The sequence below is a fragment of the Hermetia illucens genome, chromosome 2 (genome assembly GCF_905115235.1).
Source record: "Hermetia illucens chromosome 2, iHerIll2.2.curated.20191125, whole genome shotgun sequence".
Taxonomy (NCBI): domain Eukaryota; kingdom Metazoa; phylum Arthropoda; class Insecta; order Diptera; family Stratiomyidae; genus Hermetia; species Hermetia illucens.
Window position 1 is genome coordinate 91,759,917 of NC_051850.1, and position 12,490 is coordinate 91,772,406.

A 12,490-nucleotide genomic window follows, 5' to 3' on the forward strand; every position below is an offset into this window, starting at 1 on the left:
CGTGTTGATACGCAACACCACGTCGAGGCCCAAAGGTCTCTTCTCGCTTGAGCATAACCACAACCACCATGAAACTCCCACTAGGGGGGCCAACCGCAAATAACCGAGCTGTACTCACATACAACGGTAGTTCACCCGAAGTATGATAGTCCAGGGGCTATCCCGGTTCCCATGGTACCAGTATACCCCTGGTGAGGTTTTGTGACCAATTTGCCACTTCAGATGAGTCCCCGTGCAGACTCGGGTCTGATCGCCCTGATTAGGCCTTTGGAGCATTCGCCTACTGAATCACGGCCGGCAAGCCAAACTGATTACAGCGTCTCCCGGTGCCACCACTATGGAGGTTCTCCTCGGCCACTTGGTTTTGGTTTGGCCGATAGGGTTGCCGCCCCATCTTCCTCGCCGCCATCTCTGAGCACCAGATATTAGATAGAATGGAATTTGTTGTGGATTTGTGGCGCAGCGGGGTTAAGAACATTCTAAATTTATTTCGAATGTTGTTAATTTGATTGACGGTGGCCACTATCGGTGTTCTCCGTGGCGGAGCAGGCCGTGATTAGTGAGATGTCGATTTTAAGACAGAGAGTATACACAAAGTTTTTAGTTCCTCTCCCATTTTTTATGTAATAAAGTTATTTACATTCTAAAATCAAATAAAGTTTTATGATTGATTTCCTTCTGCAGTTTTAACCCAAAAGCAACAACTTTGTATACTTTATTAAAGGATTGGCGAAATCTAGAAGCGTGGTCCGATCGAAACCATATTTATCGCTACCAAGCTGTACTGCTGAAGAAAGGTTTCACGAAGCGAGTTGCATTGAAATCGTGCGGAAAGCTCAAGATTTCCTCGAGCGAGTGGCAATGAAGATTTCCGGAAAGCTCAAGATTTCCCCGATCGAGTTGCATGGAAGGCTTACGGAAAACTCAAGATTCTCTCGAAAGATTGGTTTTCCTCACTCGTAACATCTAGGTTTACGAGAAATTCGGCTTTATTGAGTCGTATCGCCTGTATTCTGTTGTATCGATCTTAACGCTAGTCTCAAGCTGGCGAGCAAGCTCTTTTCATATATATAGATTCTAAGACGTGTTATTGTTCATTCAAGCCAATGACGGCTGAGGCGTTGGAGTGGTACTTAGATGCTGGCGGACCGGAATAGGAGTTTTGTATTTGCTCAGTGTTATTGTTAAGCTCTGCTTCATGGTCAACAATAGTAAATTTGGATGCACTTTTGGGAAACTTCTTGTCTATTATGGAGTTTTCAAAATTTTGTTTACTGCAGATGTTTTGCCAAAATCATTTCCAATTTTCTTAATTGTCTAGGACCCCTCGCACAATCAAGTCCCCATTGGTTGGGGTTGGTTGGCATTTAGAAGCTGTTCGTCTAAAACTATGTACTACTACTACCTCAAAACCATTCATATCTGAACCATCAATTTTTGAATTTATTTTTGCATTTCTGGCTTTGGTTTCATCAAATTCAGTTACGGATGACAATTCTAGCTCAACATCTTCATCACAAAACATGTATCCATAGTTTTGTATGACTGATATTGACTTATAAAATAAAATGCATTGCTGACATTGCCGTGCTTAGTGTCTTCTAAGCCGCTTAGTGAAGTTTATGTTTTGTGGTAGACCTCCCTCTTTTTGTTTTGTTACATTTGCATTTGGATGAGAGCATTGGGCGTAGTTTTCAACTGTGCTGGTTTCTATTCCGCAAATAATAATTGAGTTGCAAGTGCATTGGAGTTAAGCCTGGAAACTGTGAAGCTTACTTTAAGCAACGGCTTTTTTACTGGTTATCGCCTTCTATATGTTCTTAGAATAGAATTTCCTCAAATAAATGCACATAATATTTTGGTAGTAACTTATTCGAAGGTCCTAAATTCAAATGAGGTAAAGAAAACCTAAGTTACTTGCGACTAAAATAGAGCCACTTTTTTGTTGGTACTTCCTTTTATATTTTGACACGTCAATAAAAATTCACCTTTACCTGAATAAAGCTGAGCATCTTTTTATCAAACAACTTTTCCAAGTGGAAAAACATTACAAATCACGAGTCAATAGTCCTTGCTTTCGACTAGCTATTTCCGTGCAAAGACCAAGGCTATGTTGCCTGACTATGAGGTTATTTGCACACAACCGTTGGCAGGGACATAATGTGGGTATTTAAAGTTTATGGATGGAAAACACACACAAAGCAAACAAATACAATCTGTGCGTGGGCATGGAAAAAGTAGAAGAAATTTGCTTACATCAGAGCCTCTGCATATCATGGGTACGGTCAGCAAACAAAGGACAAGTTTGAGGCTGATATAATCAATATCTGGAGTGACTTTTTGTTTATGAAATACGAAATGTATCAAGCAGAAATGCTGTGGGTTTTATTCATATGCATAGATGGTCTTTCCTTTCCTTTTGAAATGGGGACATAATATGTGGGTCTCATTTAAATTTTCCAGTGAAAGTTTTTATGCGTACATGTGTAATGAATGTATTATTCAAATCTCGGTATGTAAACACTTTCGCATATCCAATCACGGATAAATTGCAATCTTAAAAGGATCTAGAAGCAAATTAAGAAACTGTCGCTGCTTGCTTCTAAGTGTTTATACAGTGTTTAACAGAAGCTTTCGTTCAGTTCGATGGCGGGGTTAATTGATCTCTCGTTCATAACGTCCTCCATTCCACCTTTAAACGTTTAGGGTAAAAATTTTTCTCACTTGAAGTGCAGTTGGCTTCTTATGGATAACAGAAGGGGACAACTCAAAACACTTAAGAAGGGAGGGAGACACCAGAGTTAAATTGCGCAATTACATTAGAAATGATAAATAATATTTCCTAAATACAATATGAAGTCCATAGTAAGAATCCATTTCCTTATCTCCCAATGTCTTGCCATTATTTCTAAATTGCAAGTATACTTGCGATTCAGATTCAGATTACTTGCTCGCTGCCCTACAGAATTTCAGTTGGCAAGGAACATATTGCTTTTTTGTATTTTGCGTCTATTATAAGCCGCTAAATGCCATTTACAAAAGTTTATATTTAGCACTTTCGATATTTTTGTCACGACAAGCACAGCTGGAAGCCAGCATTCCCATTAGACCAGATTTATGTATGTAAACTGGTTTCACTTTGATGTTTGCGTAGATTCTTACATAACTTCAATAGATTATCGATTCCAGATAATGTTAGTAATTTGTGTCTGCTGATAGTTTAGTTTACTCGTCCGGAATGTTTTGTTACACGCAGAAAAACTTGATTTATATTTATCAAGGATATTCCTTGTTTTGTTGCGAGGATATTACTGTTTCCAGTGATAAAACGAACTTAAAATATCTACTGGAAATTCAGGTGGATCTCTGGGTTTTTCTAGGTTAAAAAATAAATTAGGAAACCGGAAGCTGATCACTTAATTCAAATTTGGTGTAGATCTCTGAATTTTGGTGGGTACTTCATTCGATTTTTGAGCCGAATCGTTTCTCTTGGAATAAGGAGCCACTTTACAATTCCACTTTTTTACACTGCACCAAGATAGCAAGATATCCAAAAGCATTAGTCGAGACCATTAATTCGATACTAAACATGCCTTCGAGAGACTGGGATTAAAAAAATTGCAGAATGAGGGGGTCGAATGCTCTGTTTCAGCTGGGTTAATAAAGGGACCCGTCTAGGATATCAATAAATTATACATCCGATGAAGAAGACGAGGTTCAAAATCTTCGACAGCAGCAAGCAGAAGGCTTTGCTACTTAGGTAGCAAAGCGTGAAACTAGTAACAATCAGGTTTCATCCAACAAAACCTCACCTACATTCGACTGATCGACCTCGCTGCTACCATCGCATTCATCTTATCCTATTCCTAAACACTTCATGCCAACATAATAATCAGCAAAAGAAAGCTTTACGCACCTTACGTAATCTGCGGCACAACAAGTAACTAAAGAAAAGTTTCCCTGTTTATTATCAAAGCAGGCTCGTCTAACCTTTGTTTTTCGAGGACTAGATTTCACTTGCTTCCCCCAGAAAATTCTGAATAAACTCCACAGATTCGTTCTCACTGGCGCCAATTCAGTCAAGTTTATCTGTCCCTTATCACATTCAAGCCTGATTTTCAACAGTCTCCCCTATCCAAAGCAATATAATTCAATGCAGAAATAGGCAACGGCTGGGACATGCTGCCACAAATTACAACTTTCCGTACCCGCATATTAAGTGCGCTAAATCAAACAACCCCTGCAAATGCACTAAAAAGGATGAGAATCTCTGCTATCACAGTTCGAATACCCATCCCGCCAGTTACAGAAATCAGCCGTTGTTTGTCCAGCCCGCATCCGCGAATACCCCAAATAGTATAAAGGCAAAGTAGGATCTACGAACCAACCCACCATAAAATCGTGGAATCCATCAACCTTTTCCGCAAAAGAAAATACCGCTGCAATCAGAACACCTACAAGAAATTATAAGCTCTGTCCTATCTAACAGTGTTGTTAGCTGTGATGAGGAAGCACGGGCTTGGCAACCGTAACGATAAATGGATGTTTGTGAATTTCTACAGCCGCAATCACCTTATCGTTGGTGGCATATTGTTCGAGCATAGAGCTTGCTATAAGTTGTTTTTCAAATGACCGACAACGTCCGAGCAATCAGATTGACCATCCTGAGCAGTAGATTTCCACAAACATGCGAAAGAGGGTGTACATTTTTTTTTTCACAGAATATGATGATGAAAGGGCTCGATTAGTATAATGCTTTTCGAAATTGGTATTTCTGATATTGTCTGGAATATAGGGGAGTGAGGGCTCAACATATGTGCGCCAAAAAGTTTAATAGGTCTCGTCCTCAAAACATATCCAACGGAAAAATTTGAAAAATTTCACAATGATGCACCCATATGAAATCTCAGCCTCAAAATATATCCTATTCCGATATCTGCTAAAATCAAGTTTATATTGAATTTACACGAAAATGCCTCATAAGTTCATCCTGGAAGTTCGAAATTTGGTATGGTTATAAGTAATAATATAGTGTATAACTTTGGAAAGTTTGAGAAAAATCAACTATTACCAACTAAGTTATAGAAGATCAAAATTATGTATTTCACGTGAATTTATCGCACTTAAGATGTGTATGACGTCATCATCATGTAAAGTGAACTTATATGAACGGCGGAGTTTGAGTTCGGAATTAAGTGTATCAAGGAATATTTTGAATTGCAAAGTAAATTTCTCACACAACCAGACCACAAAACCTTTACATCTTCTTTACAGCTTCCAGTATTCCGACTTTTCCATTCAAATTGAGTTATAAGAAATGAAGATGATTTAATGCTTTTTTTAAGGTTTGTGTAAAACAAAGCCTTATTAAAATCAGTTTACTGTCTGTCTGTCTATCCGTCTGGCCATCTGCCCATCTGCCTGTCTGTCTCTCTGTCCGTCACACGTATTTTTTTCGAAGACGGTTGTAGCGATTGGCACAAAATTTTGTGGAAAGGTGGGAACTGTGAACACGCACGCATAACGTGAGCTACATCCTTTTACGTCGAATTTAAGGGAGGGTTCCTATACACGCAAAAGGGGAGTGTAAATTTTTTTTCACCAAATATAGTCATGTGGGGTATCAAATGAAAGGTGATTAGTACTTTCCGAGGCTGGTCTTAGTTTTGACATGTTTTGGAAAGGTGGAAAGTGGGGGGGGGGGGGGGGGGTAAAAAATGATCATCTCTATAACGGACCCATTCTCAGAAACTACCCAACGCAAAAATCTGAAAAAAAATCAGGAGGCTGCCACTATATGGTACCTACGCTCCGAAATACCCTCCATACCGATATGCATTCAAATAAAGTTAATAATTGTATATTACTGTAATTATTAGTAATTGCCTCCAAAACCCCCTTAAGTTCATCTCAGCACCAAGTAACGTTGTGCAGTAATGTAGACTATAATATAGAATATGATTCTACGAAATTTGGTAGAAATCGCACCATTACTAACAAAGTTATAATAGGTCAAATTTGAAGCTTCCTTGCAAGATTCAAGACTTCGAGGGTCAATATCACTTGATAGTGGATATTTTCACATAATATATGGATATATAACGTGCTACGTACTAATAGGACAAATGCACTCCCAAATGTATTTATAAAAGGAATACACAAAACCTTTCATATCGGAAGCGTCCAGCTTCCGGTTTCCCGACTTGTTTTCATCATACAATCTCAAATAACGCTCCCCTGTGTGTAGTCTTCTTGATTGGGCCTATCGAATGAATAATGAATGCTTAAGTTTCCAAGATTCCAATCGTAATGAACAATGAATGCTGAAGATTCCAATTTGATTTGCGATTGCATGAGATTTGTAGTGCATTGAATAGTAGAGTAGAATAATACTGAGCGTTTTTACCACGTTATAAATTTGCAAATGGTTGCATGTGATTTTAAGTTAAAACTAGTGTTGAATGGAAAGTTTGAGTAGTTTCCGAATCGAAGGATGTGTCCTTATAGAATCAATTGAAGCTAAATATTTTCATTTTTGTGTAATAGATGATTTTTTATCGCAGTCTTTTTTCAACCGAAAATAACATGCGGCCAACAGTAAGTTTCGTCGATTTAAATAATTTTCATAAAACTGTTGAAATGCACGAGAAATAATCATCTGAACATTTGAGATAGGGAGGAGAGATATTAGCTTTATCGGAATTCGGTTATAGGCCAAGAATCGAAGATTTGATTGATAGTCATTACAGGTTATCAATTATATACAATTTATGATATACAGGGTGCGGCAGCATAACTTCCTTTTTTAAAATGCGCGCCACTCAGTTAGTTGATGTCATAGCGGAGCGCTAGTGGTCTCGTTCAAGAGGGGATACTGTAAAGTTTTGTCCCGACACGGTTCAGTCGCCATCATGCGTTGGAATAGTGAGGAGCGTGCCTTTGCCGTTGCGGTTTACTTTTCAAGCGGATGTTCGGTTATTGCAACACAGCGTGCATTTCATAATCGCTTTAATTTAGCCCCGTTGGCTCCCGTCCCAGACCGCAAATTAATTGTTACATAGGTCACTACATTCAGACAAACTGCAAGTGCGACAAAAGGAAGAACTGGAATCCCTCGGCCCGTTAGATCACCTGAGAACATTGAAGCAGTGAGAGCGTCAATGTTGCGATCGCCACGGCGTTCTGCGCGCAAACAAGCATCTGTCCTTGGACTATCCGATTGTTCTGTGAGAAGAATTCTTCGTGATGATCTTCATTTTCATCCCTATAAGATGGCGATAGCGCAGGAACTTTCAGAACGTGACTTCAATTCTCGGATGAACGCGTGTGAGCTTCTTCTTGATGTCGTTCCCGAGGGTGCTATTGTTTTTTTAGCGATGAAGCCCATTTTCATTTGTGTGGGTCGGTTAACAAACAAAACATGCGCTACTGGGCTGACACCAACCCTCGAGAATTGCATCAAAAGCCTTTGCATTCACCCAAAGTCACAATGTGGTGTGCAATTTCCTCAGCTGGAATTATTGGTCCCTGGTTTTTTGAGGAAAATGAGGTTAAAGTGACAGTGAATTCGGACCGGTATGTAAACATGCTACAGAATTTTTTTTTTCCCACGGCTAGAAAATTTGGATTTGGGGGACACTTGGTTCCAACAAGACGGTGCAACAGCACACACTTCAAGAGCATCGATGGCTGTTTTGAGGGAACACTTTCCAGAGCGCCTTATCTCAATTAGAGGCGATTTGGAATGGCCGGCACGCTCTCCCGATCTGTCCCCTTGTGATTTTTTCTATGGGGTTTTTTGAAATCCCGTGTTTATGTGAACCGTCCAAGAACCCTACAAGATTTGAAGACCAACATCCAAGAAGAAATTGCCAACATAACACCTGCTATGCTAACAAGAGTCATGACAAACGCCAGAAATCGGTTTACGCAATGTATGAAGAATGGGGGACACCACCTAACAGATTTGATCTTCAAAACAATGTAAATAAAAACTTAAGACATGTACCTACATTATAAAAAATAAATAAATATTTTCCGATGCATACAAAAGTTTTGATTGAGTTTTGAAAAAAGGAAGTTATGCTGGCGCACCCTGTATAAATGATTAAAAAACCAAAAGAAAATGGTTCCCTGTGACCTCCCATTCAGGTGAGCTCACGTGTTGTGGTATTGACGAATTGTTATATTATGATGACGTCATGCACGATTTAGAATGCACGAAATTCACACAAAATGTAAAATTTTCGCCTTCTATTACTTTGTTAATAGTAGTTGGATTTACTTCAAACTTCCCAAAGGTATGCTTTATGTTACGCCTTATGAAAGTGTTACATTTTTGTACGAAGTACGAAGTTTCCGCCAACATTTCTAAAATATGCTAATATACTATTATTAACTTTATTTGTGCAGATATCGGAACTGAATGAATTTTGAGGCGTAGATTTCGGTTAGATACACCACTGTGTGTTCAGATTTTTCGGTTGGATAGGTTCTGAGAACGAGACCTGTTACACTTTTGGAGGGTCATATTTTGAGCCCCCACTCCCGTACGTTTCACTTGTTGTTAAATATGGGACCACTTTCGAAGTATTAATTAAACCCTTTCATTTGGTAACCCACGTGGCTACATTCTGAGAAAAACAATTTTGCATCTTCCATTCACATGAGCTTCTCTAAAACTTAAGATAAAATGGCGCCACTTACTGTTTGTAAAGGGAACAGTAGACCACACGCTCTGACCAACTTTCGTGACAATCGATCCAGCCGTTTTCGAATAAATCTGGTGTGACAGACAGACAGACTTCGAATCGATTCTAATAATGTTTTGTTTCACACAAAAACCTAGCAAGGTGTGATCGGCGTCTTTCGTAACCTCATTGCACAATACACAGTCAGGTGATGGTGCCTTCCCGACTATATGTAGGCAAAACAGGAAATCTCCATGCCCGATTAGAAGCTGGGTAAGGAAATAATCTCATCATGCTTTCGGTTGAGCCATCAACCTAAGGGCCACAAACACTATTGGCTCGTTTTGCCAAGAGAGTTGCCACCCATTCAGGATACGTTGCCGTTCTTCAGGAGCAACCACTTTCCTTGGCAAGGAGGGCAATGAGCAATGGGCACCCCCTCGATCACCACCATAGTCGGTTGGCAGACGCCACTCACAAAGTTTCTTTTCTCTTTACTTGCGTAACGCACTTACGATACACTGCCTTGCCAAAGGCATCAGCCCATTGATCATCCGCATAATGTATGAGACAGAAGAGCAGAACAGACCGCGTTACACTTTCAATTTAGAAACATTTCTCCTGCCAGACGTAGGACCCTCGTTTGCCATTAACCAACTTAGGCGAAACTCCAACTGCAGCCTTGTCCACTGGTGCTTTGATTGACAATGGTTTGACTCTATATTCAACTCGCAGATTGGCACGGCATGCAGGATGATAGTAAATGCAGTTTCGGTCAACTACGGTTTTGTTCATTTTATTGGGGTTTTTGTCGATCGTCCCAATTTGTGTAATATTTTTGCCAACATTAAAAATAGATCAATTGCAATAAGTACACCCGGGGGATAAGTCATTTAGTTGCTAAAATATAAAGGTAAGTTCCTTTACCAACATTATTTCAGGTAGTATTGATAACATCTATTTGAACTGCTTGGAAACAGCCAGTCTCGTTTTATGCTTTCGGTTTTATACTTTCTAAAATTGGTGCCTGTCAAACTTTTATTACACAAGTGTGGGTGTCAAAATCACACTCGGCTTCGTTAGAAATAGTCAAAATCTTTCAAAGAGGACTAAAGCATATCAAATGAATTCATATAAGTTCGATGCATGTCCGTTCAGATCTGTTAATGCAATTTAATAAAATGTACGTTCGCGGTATTTCTAGCGATTGATTCAATAAATGAAGTAAACATTTTTTCAGTAGTGTATTTATTAGATTGGCAGATACCGATATTTTAAAGACTACTTCCTTACTGCACGTCGTGCTTGAAAGTTGCATTGCCTGTCCAATCGTCTTTTTCTTCTTCAGCCTTTATCTCGTTCAAAATAGGGATCGGTTCGTCTAGATTGGTTGCGCCATTTTGTTCTGTCAAAGGCTTGATCTGAATGGAGCCGCGAGGCTTTCAAATCGCCATTCAGCGTATCAAGCCACCGTTGCTTCGTCCAGTCGTTTGGTCATTTACCATCGTCTTCGATGTGCAGACTAATCTTGGCAAGTGAATTCTCATTGGCGCGAATTACATGACCATCGAAATGACCTGTCTCGCAATTTTTCCACGATCGGTGCAAATCCATATCGATCACGGACATCCTCATTTCGGATGTGATCGAGGAATGTTATGTCGCTGGTCCGACATAACATCTTCTATTCCATTACTTCGAGACGTCATTGCCTTTTATGGTTGGCCAACACTCACAAACATAGAGGGCGGCAGGGAGAACAACACTGTGATAAATTTTGGATTTGAGACGTTCATAGGTACGTCCATCACATAGAATCTATCATATCCAACGGAAACGACAATCGCTGATAGCACTTCAAAATAGTTTACTAGGGATTCTAATTGCTTATCACTCATCGATTTCAGTCACTAATTACGGAAAATGCAGTTCGACTAACAGGTGTCATTTTGAAACATCTTGGTAGACAAAGTTTGATATTTAAGGATTTGATGAAGCATACTATTATTAAATTCGATTTCTTATGGAGAAACGTTTAAGTGCTCCAAAAGCAGCACAAACTTTTAATGAAAAGGCGTACACCGCTTTCGTCAGGAGCAAAGATAAGGCAGCGGCTAGGGAGTTGTCTCCGTTCTGAACGGAACTGTTTCCTTCTTTTCGTAATAATAATAATACATCATTGTATTATATGCTACCTTGTCCGAATAGTTGAGTGGTTTAGAAATTAATGGAAAAAAGGTCACGGTTCAAATCTCTTTGATAGCGAATGGATTTGAATCTTATCTCGCTGTAAGTTAATACTCGACTCAGCTATACCTGATTCCAATCGGGGTAAAAGTCTCGGGCATGCGGTTTTTACCAGTTTGGCAGGATGCTTTATGTTATAGCCTATATAACTGCGAGATTTCATAGGGTGAACTGCAATAAATTACTAAAAATTACTGTAATATACTATTATTAACTTTACTTGAACTAATATTGCCCGGATAGCTGAGTGGTTAAAGCACAAGGCTGCCTTACGGATGACCGCGGTTCAAACTTCACTGGTGGCAATAAGTACCTAAGTTAAATTATGTTGATAATCTCGGGCGAGCGCAGTGCTGACTACTATAGGGTCCTGTAATCCTGTAGTGTACCGTTACGGTCTTAAATGAAGTGCTCTAACACACTTCAAGGCCATGTTCTAATTGGATTGTTGCGCCAATGGTTATTATTATCATTTGAACAGATATCGGAATGAAGGATATTTCCGAGCCTAGGCATCCTATAGTGGCAGCTTCGTCAGATTTTCCGGTTGGGTAAGTTCTGAATATGGCCCCGTGGAAGAAAGGATCACTCTTCAAGCTTTCGCCCTTCCCCTTGTGCATTAGATATCAGAATTGACCAGATTTGAAAAGTACCAATCGGGACCTTTTATCTGATATTTCACATGATTATATTCTGAAAAAAAAATTGTAGTGCTCTTTTGTATGTATGGAGACTTCCTTTAAATTCCACATAGAACGATGTATCTCACTGCATGCGTGGGTTTCATAGCTCCCATCTTCCCGAAATTTAGTGTCAATCGGTAAAATCGTTTCTAAGAAAAATGCGTGTGGCAGACAGTAGACCGATTTTAATAAGGTTTGGTTTTATACAGAAACTTCAAAATTGGTGCAAAGCCTTTTATTATTTGTGAAAATATAGTCATAAAACTTGCGTTTTCATATGTTGATATCGTAGAATGTTAATATTAAGGTTAAAGTGAATAGTTTGGCATATACTAAAGGCCATGTATCCTTGCTAGCTGGAAAGTATCATTTTAAGGATTTGTGTAAAACAGAACCTTATTCAAATCGATTCAATGTTTGCTGGCTGTCTGTCACACGGACTTTTCTCCAAAACGGCTAAACCGATCCGAACGAAATTTGGTGGACAGATGGGAAGTATGAAACTCCATGCATGTTTAAAGGAGGCTCACGATACATGCAAAGGGGAATTCAAAAAATTTTTTCACCGGATATAGTCGTGTAAAGTATCAAATAAAAGGCCTCCATTAGTACTTTCCGCAACTGATATTAGGATAGTCGTGAATTGCAAATTGCGCAAGTGAGGAGTCAAAATGTACGCACTTAAAGTGAGACAAGACTCATTTTCGGAAACTACCCAATCTAAAAATCCAAAAAAAACGGGATTGGTGCGCTTAGATGAAATCTAGGCCTCAAAATATGACCCATTACGATATCTGCTCAAATAAACTTACTAATAGTATATTATCAACTTTTAGAAATTTACAAGGAAAACCCCCTTAAATTCATCCT

General features: G+C 39.3%; 2 protein-coding genes across 8 annotated transcripts in view; one reads left to right on the top strand and one right to left on the bottom strand.

The window, feature by feature from the left end:
• Nucleotides 1-12,490, top strand: part of LOC119648126 — a 281,099-nt gene that overhangs the window by 90,332 nt on the left and 178,277 nt on the right. The window lies entirely within an intron of this gene.
• LOC119648127 (carbohydrate sulfotransferase 11) overlaps nucleotides 1-12,490 on the bottom strand; it is a 177,405-nt gene that overhangs the window by 61,954 nt on the left and 102,961 nt on the right. The gene's annotated exons all lie outside the window — the stretch shown is intronic.